This window comes from Eschrichtius robustus, chromosome 12 (genome assembly GCF_028021215.1).
Source record: "Eschrichtius robustus isolate mEscRob2 chromosome 12, mEscRob2.pri, whole genome shotgun sequence".
In the NCBI taxonomy this organism is placed as follows: Eukaryota; Metazoa; Chordata; class Mammalia; order Artiodactyla; family Eschrichtiidae; genus Eschrichtius; species Eschrichtius robustus.
In genome coordinates this window covers 23,134,923-23,149,816 of record NC_090835.1, presented here as the reverse complement: position 1 = coordinate 23,149,816, position 14,894 = coordinate 23,134,923, and positions in this window count along the sequence as shown.

Sequence of the window (14,894 nt, the reverse complement as noted above, 5' to 3'; positions counted from 1 at the left end):
ATACTGCTTGTATACTTTGGAGGACAAACATCTTGAAGATAAACTCAGAATTTCAGTAAGCCAAATCTAGATCTTTTTTTTTTTTGCAATAACTGAAAGCAGAGGGGTAAATAATCCAAAACAGCAGATAATCTAAAAAAACTTAAATTTAACTGTAAAATGTTAAATATCTAACCCATTCCAGAGGCAACTAATGATGGTTTACCTAAATTTATAGTGAAATTAAATACTTTTAAGTGAGGGGCAAGCTATGGTATCAGGTAAGAATGAGTCTGCAATAAGATACACAGGCAAAGTAGATTCAAAATTCAGATACAATTCTGTTGCTTTTTAACTTCCTGGCAAGCCTATTGTTTTGAAGAACCACACTTTTCACACTGTTCTCAGAGGACAGGTCTGTTTTGTTTGTTTCAGATGTAAGTGACTCAAATGTTAAACAGTCACAAAATACAGCCAAATGCTAGCTTTTATTTTATCAGTCCATATCTACAATTTGCCCACCAATATATTTCAACCAAATTTGACAATATGAACTTGTCCTAAATGACCTATAGTTTCCCAACTTTGTGTTAAACAATTTTCTTTGCTAGACACACTTTCTCTGCTCTTGTCACAGGATTCAACTCAGGAGGGTGTCGTAGAAATGGCTTCTGAGGTTTGGAGTCTGATAGAAATTAAAAAACAAAACAAAAGGGTGATAATAGCCAATAATAACTGAGCCCTTCCTCTATGACAGTCACCGTGGTAAGTGCCCAACATATGTCCTCCCATGACACTTTGCACTGTGTTAAGGTTTGGAAACTGTCAGAAATATTTAAGGCCCTGTGGAGCAAAGACAAACTGAGCTTCTGTCTTGAAACACCAGAAAGTACACTACACTCTTATATTCTGGGAAAGCAAAGACTCAGAGCAAGGCAGAGAGAAAGAGAAATAATAATGCTAAGAAAAAGAGTTAGACACATCATTTACTTTAAGTAAATAAATAAGGTGCAATTTATGAGCTCTCCCTATCTTCCACATTCGCCTTGTTTTGTGACTTCATGCCAGTACTAAAAGCTTGTTTTACAAAACTTAGAGTCAACACAAGCCTTGAAATTAAGGGTAACACATTTCAGAAGGATTAGGCCCAGCTCTGAGGTGCAACAGTTGATAATAAAGTCTTTGTTTCTTTATACTGGACACTGGAAAACAGAACAAATAAGATCTGTAACTGATAAGCAAAGACAGAACATAGTCACTAAATTTTACTAGAGACCATTGCAACTTGTTCTACCTTTATTGTCACAGCGTTTTGCTTATTCTTTCACCATGAATGTCTTTCTGCCTTGTAGGTATACTTGCATGCTTGTCTTAATCTCCCTACTAAACTCTAAGCAACTGAAAATAAGGGATGGATTTATTTCTCCCTAAGAAAAAACAATGCCACAGCAGTTAGCCCAGTGCCCCACACATGACTGAATCTCAATAACTACCTCTTGAATTGAATTTCGCCTGCAGATCATGAAGACACAAACACACTTAACAGTCATTTAAGAAATGGTGTAGCCCAATGGTCTACAGCAAACTGCCTGGGTTCAAATCCTGGCTCTGACATTTACAAGCCATTTAATCTTGGACAAGTCTCTCTTTGCCTCATTTTCCTCATAAGTAAAATTTTACTAACGACAGTGAGTCTTAAAAATGTCAGTATATAAATAATACCTCACAGTGCCTGGCATGCATATAGTTATTATTATTATTACTATTACATTATTTCTAATTTAATTGTTCATGAAAACTACATTGGGTTGAAGTTCCAAAGGAAGGGGAAATAATAAAAATGTTTCATGCTTCACGAAGGATATCGTTTGCAAGGGATCACAAACTTTTAAATCTTCCTCTTCCTTTCGCTCATGGTAAAATATGGGGAACCCCCTATGGAAATGCCATCTCCTATTCTCTACAAAGAGACTTCCCTGACCCATCCCCCCCAAATACTCATTACTCATGCACATTAAACAGACAGAACTTATGCAAAAATGGACAAAGTATGATTTACTTCTCAAGATGACTGTCTGAATTTTTGTTGGGCTTTATTTCTGATTTCACTTTAGTTTGGGTTCCAAGATCCAGGAATGTTTTGCGGTTGGCGCCTGATAAAGGATAGAAAACAAATCTAGTGGGTAACCTATCTCATCAGACAGCAGAAAATTATGACAATTTAAGAAGGCATCAGCCTAGCTGATTAGCAGTCTATAAATTAGTATTTTTCTTTCTAGTGCTGATTAGTAATAAGATGCTAGCCTCACTTTCAAAAGCCCAAGGTGTTCCACAAACAGGTCAATATTGACTTTCTTATCAAGACTTTCTTCCCTCTTCCACCCTTAACTCTCCTCTTCTCACATCTTACTACACTTCTTAACATCTGTGAGGATGCCCAAAGGGGCCAAGTTCATCCTTTTTCTCTAACTCCTCCTTGAATAAAGCCCTTGTCTAGTTTAAACACTTCATTTACCATAAATATTCCTTAGTGGAGCTTTCAACACACTGTGTTCAATCTTTAGCAGATCAAGCAGACCAAAAAATAAGGATACAGAAGAAAGGAGAAATAACAGATAATTTTGGTTTTATAGCTATGCATTAAAATTTATTCCCTAGAGAGACTACACATTTTTACTAGGCCACAAAGAACATCTCAACAAAACCTTCAAATGACTGTCAGATTAGCAGAGAGGAAAGTAGGTAACAAGGTCCAGGCTGAGTAAATTTTGAGAGGACCCACCCATGTCAGGGTAGAGGAAGGTTCCTCACAACAGGGCCAGGGCGAGTGAGAGTGAGCATGGGGCACAACCCATGCATTTTGTGGAGGACGACACCTACAAAATGGCACCGTCATTTGCTTACCTGCCCTATGAGTCTGAGGACAAAGACTAATGTTTCAGTTGCAAAGTTCCTGTTTTCTCTACCGTCTTTTCATCTTAGTCTTAATAAACATTGTATCAATATATTACTTGAAAAATTGTTAAGAGGTGACAGTTTAGACAAATTTGCTCTAGTGGAGCTCCTGGTCCACCACCCCTTCCACTCCCAGCCACGCATCTGGGTCACTTCTAAGAGCTTTGAAAGGAGAGGAAGAGGGTGAAACACAGCTAAGAACTGAGCTGGCCAACCAATGGAAATGAAATTTTTCTGAATAGAGATATTTGGTTATTAGAGGCCATTCAAATACTTCCTCTCAACACTGGAAACATGATGATGATTTAAATCTGATTTTGCCCTCAGTGTGGTATAGAAGAAAAGAGAGAAAGTGAGAAAAACAAATAAATAGAGTCCAATCCAGAAGTGGTTACAGAAATAGTACAGGACGAGGAAGGGAATGCCAATTATTGGGGAAGTAAGAGGTGGGGAAAGGGGTTATGGGGGAAACAGAAAAGAGACAACCTTTTGGCTGGTCCAGGAAGAGAAGGGTGAACAAGAAGACAGTCCTGACTGAGGGCATAGCCTTAGCTAAGTTTTGCTAACAAGAAAGAACATAGTCTGTGGACAGCTTGGGGAGCTCTAAGGACCTCCAAAGTGAGTAATCCAGTGGCTAGTAATAGAATATTTTTATTAAAATAGCAATATATTAAAATAGTAAGACATTTAAAATATATTTAATATATTTTTATTAAAATAGTAATATTTTATATTAAAATATATTAATATTAAAAAGTGATGTTTATCCTAATGCTTCCTTGACACTCCAGAGGAAACAACCTAAACCTTTTCTCTTAACACATCTCAGTAAAAGCATCTGCTTCTAAGATTTTTTTTCCAAACTCAATGGTAGAAACACCACATATTTACCAAAACTCTTCAAGTTTACTTAAGAGAGGGAGCATTTGTTTTCCTCTTCTGTTTACCATAACATTCCTAGTTGTGTTCATTTTAGCTCATGAAAAGAAACATCTTATGATTATAAAAGTAATACATACTTACTGGGAAAATATAGCAAAGCATTAAAAAATAAAGCCAATAGAGTCAGTCATAACTTCATCACCCAAAGATAACCACTCTTGATATCATGGTATATATCTTCCAATGCTTTCTCTGTATATATTTAATGTATATTTTTTAAAAAACTTTAAATCATAAACAAAATTAAACATATACATTTAAGAACCTGCTATGTCTCACTGTCATCGAATTTTCTTCTACAACATTATTAATTTTGCATGGTGTTCCACAGTATAGATATTCTACTTTTAACCTGTTCACTATCTTTGACCATTTTTTGCCTAATTAGAACTTCTCTGGCCTTCCTCTTCTTGTATGCAAAGCCCCTCAGGGTCTACGCATGTAGGGTTGTCTGGGCCCCCTCCGTCTGAAACCTAATAAATTAGTCCACCTAACTGAGCTTGCTGAAGGTAAATCTGGAGCAGGGCAGCTTTCACTGCGTAACAAGCAGTGTCTGTGAGAAAAGAGGATCTATTTGGCATTATATGATCTATTGACTAATATGTCTTAAGGTGGGAAAAACCCTCCCTATCCCCCTATTCTCCCTTTTCTCTAAATGCTCTCTGACTGGGCATGGAGCTCCTTCGATCTGATTTTTATTATGTGATAGCTGCTGGCTTTTCTAAACTGTAAATGCCTGTGACCCAGCAGTCAGATAACCATTGTCCTGTGGAAACTTTAAGGAAAAAAACTCAGGTTACATGAAGAGCAGTGTGAAGCAATACCTGGCTATAAGAATCCTCTTACGAGCTGAGGTCCAAAATGCTATACTGAGTTAAATAACCTGATCAGAGTTAAGTAATTAATAATGGCTAAGAGAGAGATAGGCTAGAGAGACGTTATTTCAGTCCATTCAGAAAAGAGATGAAATGTCACTCATAGGAAAAATACCCTTATATTAATTATCCAAATAAAAGAAGGAAAAAAAAAGTAGATGAAGTTGGAAGAGTATGCTAGAAAAAGGGGATATATAATTTTAAACAAAACATGTTACACGGGCTTCCCTGGTGGTGCAGTGGTTAAGAATCCGCCTGCCAATGCAGGGGACATGGGTTCGATCCCTGGTCCGGGAAGATCCCACATGCCACAGAGCAACTAAGCCTGTGTGCCACAACTACTGAGCCCGTGCTCTGGAGCCTGTGAGCCACAACTACTGAAGCCTGCACTCCTAGAGCCCGTGCTCCACCACAAGAGAAGTCACCACAGTGAGAAGCCCGCGCGCAGCAACGAAGACAAATGCAGCCAAAAATAAATAAATAAATAAATTTTAAAAAACCCAAAAAACCAAAAAAAAAACATGTTACATAATGGGATCTGATGAATGGGAGCAGGTGTTATTTGTGTGAGCAGTTCTGGGTTTCTTGGTTAGACCAAGGATCTGCAAACTCTTCCTCATAAGAGCTAGACAGTAAATATTTTAGGTTTGGCAGGTCAGACAGTCTCTCTCACTACACTACTCAACTCTGTTGTTGTAACAACAAATAGGTGTGTCTATGTTCCAATAAAACTTTATTTGTAATAAAATCTGCTGGCAAGCTGGAGATTGCCCACAGGCCATACTTTTTTAGACCTTTGGTTGAAATGATCAAAATGGTTGCAGCTCTCAACCTTCAGTTCCTTCCTCTATAAAATGAACAACCATACTTTCCCAGTTTTGGTCGTTAGAAGGATTAAATAACAATCGTAAAAGATCCCAACCTAGTGCCTGGCCCAAGATCTACACTCAAATGTTAACCCCTCGCCCCGCCCGCCCCCCAAGCTTCTTCAGGTCAGTGGTCATTATCCACAAGGGAGAATTGCCTCAGATAATCACGCATACAAATTAAAGAGAGAAAAGCAGGTAGAAAAGAACGACATGATAAATGGAAGGCAGTTATTGATTTTGGTTGTGGTTCTTCTATACACACAACTTGGGACAAATCATTGAAAAGCACTGTCTTGCAAACTGAAGAACTAGAGCAAAATACAACGGCAAAAACAAATTGAATCCCGCTGATATACGGTAATTTCCATGACAATAAGCTCATTTTCCTCCTTGTCTTTTTTGAGGTTTTCAACCTTTTAAAAATACTTTTAAGAAATGGAAATTAAATTAAAAAGTAGAAGCAGAAACTTATTGGTACAGATGAGTTGTACTTCACTAAAAGTGTAAAACAGTTTATTTAAGATTATTAATTTCAGTCAGGATGACATCTTAAGTTTGACTGGAAGTGGAGTCACGGTGGTTTTACTGCAGAAGTTCTCAACTGACTCTACAGAGCACTACTACAGATTTTCTGAAGCATTTCTAAATGAGATAATTTTATTTTACACGGGGTTTCTTGTAAAAATTATTGTCTTTCTGTACATCTAATTAAAATAAAGACATAATAAAGAATTTACCGTTTTAATTAGGGCATAGATCTTAAAGCAATTATGGCATCATTAATAATTCTTTAACAGACTTTCTTGCACAACATGAATGAAAACATTTTTACACCATGAAGAATCAATACACATTACTCATTTACATTAACAAAGCTACACACGCAATCTCAGTCTTCATTAAATTATTCCTCTAGTAAACTAGAGGAGTTTGGGAAAGTCATGAGCTATTAATAATCTAGTGGAACTTCACTTAAAAGGGGGAAATCTTCTCCATGACTAGGTACTGGTATCAGCGTCATTTAAATGCAGAACTAAATAATAGCAACATGTTAGTGAGTGGAAACAGACTGATAAATTCTGTAAGGAGAACTAAATGAGGAAAGATAGCTACCATCAATGTATTATAATATAAATGATTCAATACTCTATTTGAAAAGTCAACATCTTAAATTTCTTTCATAATGTTGTGATTAAGGTTCTCTTACCACCACTCTGTCCCTCCTCCCGCTCCCTCACCCAACACACACATTTGGGCTCCCTTTCAGACAAATGAGCATCTAGGGGACATGAAGACCAGTGACCTTACAATACAATCATGAGGGCATCTCAAGTAGTATTTTCAGAATTTATTATTTTCTATAATTTCATCTAATACTATAGGAAAATCTGGAAAGGACAAAAAAACAAACCCAAAAATACTCCAGATAATTTTTCATTTTTTGGTTTTTTTTTTTTTTTTTTGTAAAAAGAAGGCTATGTTGTTATAAAAAGTCATTAAGAGGGAAAAAAATATATGGCAATTTTAATTTTAGCCACATTATCCCCAATTGATAATTTGGAGGCCGATGTGGACTCCTCTACATAAAATCAGAAGGCCCAAGGTCACACAGTGTCCAATTCCCCTGGGGAAGAACTGTGTAAGGGATTGAATGAGCAAATGCATAACTGCAACAGTGACTTTGGGTCTTCATTCTGTCTGACTTGTTTCTTGAGCCCATCAAAGTGACAGACGATGGAAAGGATGTTAACACAAGCTCTTGTTGGGTCATTTAGTAAAGCTCTCAGTTAGAATGGCCGGTTGTGATGAATGGTAAGTAATGATAATGAAATTAAGACCATTAGTAGAGCCAACAAATCACCAAACCAGACTGTGAACTTATGGATAAATGAGCTGTTCCTGGGGTCTTGTGACAGACTTGCTCCATGAGCCTTACAAGAATTTAGAGAGAATTTGTGAATTGTTTACCAGATTTTCAAGAAAAATTATTGGTTTGCAGATCTGTAGTTACTTATCTTAATTCTCACAACTAGGCCAGGAAGAACCCTACTGGGGTGGAGGTGAGTGGATGGGTCTACAGCCACCTGGAAAGCTCTGCCTGTGGTTGTCCTCCCAATATCTATTCTCCAATTCCTTCCAAGTGAGAGGACCCATGAATTCTAGATGAGCTCATAGCTGAGTACAGCCTGGTGTGTAACTTCTGTCCAATAATATGTATGGAGAAATCTCAGGAGGTATCTTCCTTAAAAGCAACCAGAGCATACCCTTTATTCTCCTCTTGTTTGTCCCACCTTCCTTCTTGCTTCTAGAGTGTGGATGCGATGGCTGTGGCTGAAGCAGCCATCTGGAAACCTATACTGACTGTGGAAATGGAGGCCATACACAGAGCGAATCAAGATAAAAGAGACTGGTCCATGAGAAATACAGCAGGAGGGGAGGTTTTGCAGAGCCCTTACTGCTATTGTAGCCTGGCTGCTAAGTGAACGAGTTCATGGTCTGCTGCATCAAGAGAGGGTTTGCATTTGGATCCTGCAAAAATCTTCACAATAACCATGGTCTGCAGCATCAGTGATGTATTTTCACTTATGATGGACTTTTGAATCTGTTGCCAAATTTTCCTATTCTTCCCCTTATAGTTTCTGAGGTTTTTTTGCTAAGGCCTTTTCAAGATTTATTGAAAATAAAATTATCCATAATTTTTCTCAGAACTGTTTGGTTTTCTTTTTTAACATTAAAAATTTTTATCCCTCTGAAATGAATAGTATTGGAGTTGTCTATACAGCAGAGTACATGTGTAATTTATGTACAATGATCCTCAAGTAAACATTTTTCAGTACCCCTCCCCACCCTGACTACTATAGTCAATTTTTTTATTCTCTGAAGGACATGAATTTACACTTCACAGAAGAAACAAAAATAATCGATAAACCTATGGAAATGTTTATATATTTATTAGCAGTGCTAATAAAAATGTTTTGCTGGGGCTTCCCTGGTGGCGCAGTGGTTGAGAGTCTGCCTGCTAATGCAGGGGACGCGGGTTCGGGCCCTGGTCTGGGAGGATCCCACATGCCGCGGAGCGACTGAGCCCGTGAGCCACAACTACTGAGCTTGCGCGTCTGGAGCCTGTGCTCCGCAACAAGAGAGGCCACGATAGTGAGAGGCCCGCGCACCGTGATGAAGAGTGGCCCCCACTTGCCGCAACTAGAGAAAGCCCTGGCACAGAAACGAAGACCCAACATAGCAATCAATCAATCAATCAATTAATCAATAAAATAAATCTTTAAAAAAAAAAAAAAAAAAAAAAAAAAAAAAAAATGTTTTGCTTATTAAATTAGGCAAAATTAAAAAAAACAACAGTGCTGACTTGGGTACGCTGAGACAGGTATTCCCTTATCCTGATGGTGGGAGTGTGAATTACTTTCTGAAAAGCAATTTGGCAATATATTGCCAAACCTTAAAAAAGTTAATAGTCTCTAATCTAGTAATTTCACTTTAGGAAATCTACCCTACGGAATTAGTAGTTTGGTATTTTGACAAAGAAGTTCAAGGATATTCATCTCAAAATTATTCTTGGTGTGAAATATTACTAAAAAAAAATAAATGTCTCACAACAGAAAATTGATTAAATTATGCCATACTTATCCCTGGGATGTTATACAGCTATTATGATGGTGTTTTTGAAGAATTTTTGATAAAATGAGGCAGTGGTTACAATATAATGATGAATTAAAAAATAGCATATATACTTTCATCTTCAGTAGGCACAGAAAAATGACTTAAAGGAAATACACTATATTATCAGTTACTTCTTGGGAGGTGAAATTATGGTTAATATTTATTTTCTGCTTTGTATTTTTCTGCATTTTCAATTTTTCCACAATGACAATGGATTTTTATTTTAATTATAAAGAAGGATTAAAATATAAATATGATTCTGGGTCTCAAATCGAACAAAACAGGAAGCAGCATTACTTACAAAAAATCGACTTAACCAAGATTTTTCCTCTCTGGGTCTGCTACATGTAACATTAGTACTGTTTGGCTACCAAATCCAGCATTATTTCTCTCATTAATAACTTGATGAATATGAAACGAGTTATAAACTAATTATATAAAACTCAATACTGCCTAATAGACATAAAAATAACATCAACACAGAAATGCACCTATTTGTGCGCTGACAACCTTGATGATCAAACTGCCTGGAAAAATGAAGCTCCCGTCATTTAAACATACCAAATCTCACCAGAAACTTAGTCACTTCATCATCAGGCAATACGGTCTCTTGGTTGATTAAGTACTAAATGATCATTAAACTTACTGAGCGCAGACTGGTTTTACCTAAAGGGGTATGAAAGTTCAGTAACTCAAGAACACAAAAATATTGATATTCTGGTCATCTAGAATTGGATTGATGGCCTCAGAAAAGAGTGACATAACCTTGGAAAGCATAACACTTTATTGATATGGTTGAGTACAGAATAATAGTTTATTCTGATTAATTCTAGATTTCAAATCACTATGAAATCCCAGCAAATTAATTTGAAGTGACCTTAAAGCATGCCTAAAGATTTATTTATAAAAGTATTCCATCTAGCAATATTTATATTGATGAAAAAAGGAGAAAATTTATCTAACAATTGACCTTTTTAAATATAAATTATGTTTTTATATAATGAAATCTTATGCCATCATTAAAAAAGATGTCAAGCAATGCTGAGTGAAATGCAAAAATGGAAACAACATATATTAAGTAAAGATTGAAATCTTTATACATATTATATATATATACATATATGTATATGTAATTTTCCCATTCCTTTCTATTTATATATGAATCCATGTATTTGTATACACATACGTAAACCAAAATTTTGCTCCCAAACATCATCTCTAGGTAATAGTATCATAATTTTACTTTCTTCCTTTTCATTTTCTCTTGTTTCCAATTTACTTGCAACAAAAAAGATGACCCTAAAGTCTTCTTAGTCTTCCCATCCATGAACCCATTAAATAAATTATATTAATAACAAAAACATACTTTAGTAGGAATTAAACCACTGTAACTGAGGCTAAACTAAATCTCAGTAATTCTGAAATATTTATTTATACAAGTGGGGACAAAAAGCAATTTTGAAACTCCTAGCAGTTTTTCTGTTAGTGATAGTATATCGTTCTTCCATAGAGAGAAAGGGGAATATCAGCCCTTCAAAGAGACTTTTGATTATGCAAAAGCAAAACCTTACCAGAGCGGCCAGGACTTGAAATGAGATTAGGAGGAATTAAACTGTTCTGCACGACACTGCAAAAGTTTGTTTTCACTCCGTGTCTACTTGTCCCTTGAGGTTCTGTTTCACTGAGAGGTAAGCACAGAACGTGGAGGAGGGAATGGTGAGGGAGGAAAGTTCCTCTTTCCTAGTTGGATGGAACGGGGCGATAGGGTGGAGGACACCTAGATTCCAAGTATGCAGAACACAATCAAAGGCATTACTATCAGTGGGAGAGATGATCAGAAAATTCCTGGTAAAGCCTTGGCTTTCTACCTTCCAGAGCTTCCAACCTACTTTGAAATGTAAGACATGTAATAACTCCTTGTCAAGGAATATTAATGAGCTAAGGCTGAAGAGGCCTGATGTTATAGAAATAACCTGGGGGATTAAAAGTCACTTAGAGTTAGAGGGCAATGCAGAAAAATGTTTGTCTGTTTCTTTCTCATCATCTAACATTATCTCCTAAATGAGGTAGGAACGTGTTAAGCTGCAAGTAATAGAAAACCCAATTAAGAGTGGCTTAGGCAGGATAGACATATGTATTCCATGGAACAACAGGGAAGCTGCTGACACTGGTCTAGCTATTCAATGATGTGACCAGAAACTCAGTCTCTTCCTCTCTTTCCATTCTGTCATCCACAGCATAATGGAGTTTTGGCCTTTAATTTGCTGCCTCAGAATTAAATTACAAGGTGGCTGCCAGATCCTGACATTATACTTGCTTCCAAAGACAGAATAAAAGGAAAAGAGCCAAGTGCATTTGTACCTTTTAGTAAGAGCAAAAACTTTCCCAGAAAGTCCATCCTTACCAACAGCAATTTTCTATTAGAGCTGTCACGCAGACACCCCTGGCTGAAAGAATGGCTGAGAAAGTATTTCATTTTTTCTAACCCTTTAGGGAGGTGGGTCAGGGATAGTGGCCTTCAAAGTGACTCTTTATAGCCAAACAAGGTCTCTCCCACTTCTCCTTGTGGCTTTCACACTTACATGATAATTTTTCTATCATTTCTGATTGTTCCTTTGGTTGCTCCCCACAATTGTTACAGAATGTCTCTATTTTTCCATTTTGTCTGATAGGTCCAGGCATATAAACACATAAACTTTGGTAACTTGGAATCTTAAAACACAATGAAAAATTTACTGATGATTTTGTAAATCAGAAAGTGCAAAAGGGCAAACAAAGCCCCTGGACAAGATAACATCAAAAACATTTCTTTCTGTCTTGGTGATGGGAAGATCAGAGGATGGAGCACTGCCCAATTACAACATCTGGCCAATATTATCTTTTATCTGCATCTCTTGTTTTATTTACCTCAGGACACTAAGAGGATACACCTGCTAGAGAGATGATTCCTGGTGCTGGAAACAGTGAATACTCAAGGATTAGTCTATAACCAATGTTTCTCAAATTTTTTCCTTATTGTCCCCCTGAGAACCTTTTTAGATATTTTTTTTCCTAATTGTCTCCTCCATAAAATTTTAATAGAAAAATATACTGATTATCTGTTTATGTTCTGTATGTGTATCTGTACGTTATACACAAAGAGGGTAAGATTTTTTACCCGCCCCCCCGAACTGTGAATCAACTTTTGCTCCCTTGACGATAATACTGTTCCCACCAAGAATGCATGTTTATGTCATAAAGAATTCTTTTTAGGAGAGGTGAATAGAGGGAAGTAAGGGAATTATCTGAACTGACTCTTGGAGGATGGAAAGAACTTCACAAACAGAGATAGAAGGAAAAGCATTAGATGCATGGGAATGCAGGAATAAAGCTGAGGAGGTAGGAGTTGTTAGAAGTGGGTAGCTCAGCTGGTGTCACAGGTTTGGATGGGCAATAAAGAGAAACCATCCTCAAAGATATGGAAACTCTCAGGTTGTATACTCGGGAATATCAATGCCAGGCTTCAGAGTATAAACTGTGACACGTGGTGAATTCACTAAAGGGAAGGGAAATCATCAAGCAGTCATGGTTTGGCTGATGATTTCCAATTTGACTGGTCTCCACACCTTTGTTTTTTTACTTCTCAAAACAACTGCTTCCAAGTTAGAACAAGAGAGTCTACCTTAATAATCCTTACTAGTGCAGACCAGTATCATTCTTAGTCCCTACTGGGCAAAAAGAATTTAACTTGTACGGATAAACAATGACTGGATATCTACTGAAGCAGTACTTGAAGACCTAAGAGTGTTGCAAAAAAATGACTGAGTCAGGAAAAGTCTGTATAAATTATCAAATGGTAACCTCTCCCCTGAGCTTCTTACCACAAGGCAAACACCTAGAAGCTTAGACGTGAAAAAAGTTGCTTTGTGTTGTACTTTTCTTCTCTAATGGTCATAATTAATTTTGTTGACACAAATACACAAGAGGTTAAAGAGGAATGGCACCATGCTGGTGAGAAGACCAACCCATTTTTGCCTAATACACTGGAGAAATACACCTAAGCCATCCACCCATGTGAAAGCAATCTTTCTAATAGCTCCAAGGTCAGGAAGACCTCGTTAAAAACAAACTAAAAAGCTGTTGCATGAATGCAAATACACCAAGTTCACATTATACATTTAAGTTAACCAACATTTCAGACAAAATTATGTAATAAAAATGAATGTGAAACTCATAAAGACCTCTTTCATTTGCTTTCTCTAATATCATTTCATCCTCCTTAGATTAACCCCCACTTTGAGAAACATACACACACACACACTCACAGAAGAGGATAATTTCAAGAGGTGTGCATTACAAATAAAAGTGAAATCTATCTTGGGAGGGGTCATTTAACACATTACAGATAGATAAATTCATTTTGTCTTTGGGGTATTAGATCAATAAATCAAAAAAGAGGAAATCTAGGCAGTTATTTCCCCAATAAATTTATGGCTCTGGATATTACAAAGAAATTTAGAGTTTATCCTATTGTATTGATTGATCCTTTTTTCTTTAGTGAGGGAAACAAATCTGCATAAGGACTGTGCCATTCAAAGTTCAGAGGCACCCAACTCCTCCTTTCTGAACAAATAGAGGAAACCATTAAATGAGATGCAGTATCCTTTTACTCCCTGACCAGAATGCCAGACTTGTAAACAGGGGTACAAGTTAAAATTTCTTAAGTTTAAAAAGGGATTTCCTAAATTCAATTTGGTATCTTGGAGTGGATCCCAGATAAAAGATACTAGCGGAAAAAGTGGTGAAATCCTTATCAAGTCTGTAGTTTAGTTAATATTAATGTAGCAAAGTTAATGTCTTATTTTGATAAATGCACTTTATACAGGTAAGATGTTACCATTTTAGGAGAAACTGAATTAAAGCTATGTAGGGACCTATGTATTATTCTCACAACTTTTTCTGTAAATCTAAAATTACACCCAAATAAAAAGTTTATCTAAAAAAAAAAAAAAAAAAAAAGACTTCTCTCCAGTTTCCCAGTCCTAGAGATTCTCCTTAGTATTCCCCAGAGAGAACCATCTTTTCTGGTGACCCTAACACATCAGGAATTATTTTGCTCTTTTTGTATACAGAATCATTTAATAAATGTTTACTGCATTTAATTCTACAAATGGCAGAGCAAAGTTGCTCTGGACATAGAATTGGAAGTCCTGGATTTGGATTCATCATGAGCTGTGAGATCCTGGGCACATCATTTAACCCCTTAGTGGCTCTCCCTCTCCACTTTAAATCCTCTGAGGGCAGGAACTCTCCTATGCCTATCTCTGTAGCTTCAGTAAGCCCTCCCGGAGGAAAGGGGGTCAAGAAGGGGTTCCAGAGTCAAACTCAGTTTACATTTCCAGCTCCCCCACTAACCAGGCATGTTACTTTGGGGCAAAGCATTTAACATTTCTGAGTCTTCGTTTCCTCATCTGTAAAATGAGCTGTTGGGATGATTAAATGAGGGGACAAACATAGAGTGAAGGGTAGCCTGTTTCTTCTACAGAACAGAACCATTCACGTGGAATATTTTTTATTTTTAACTTTGCAACACTCTTCTAGTACCTATCATGTGCGGGAC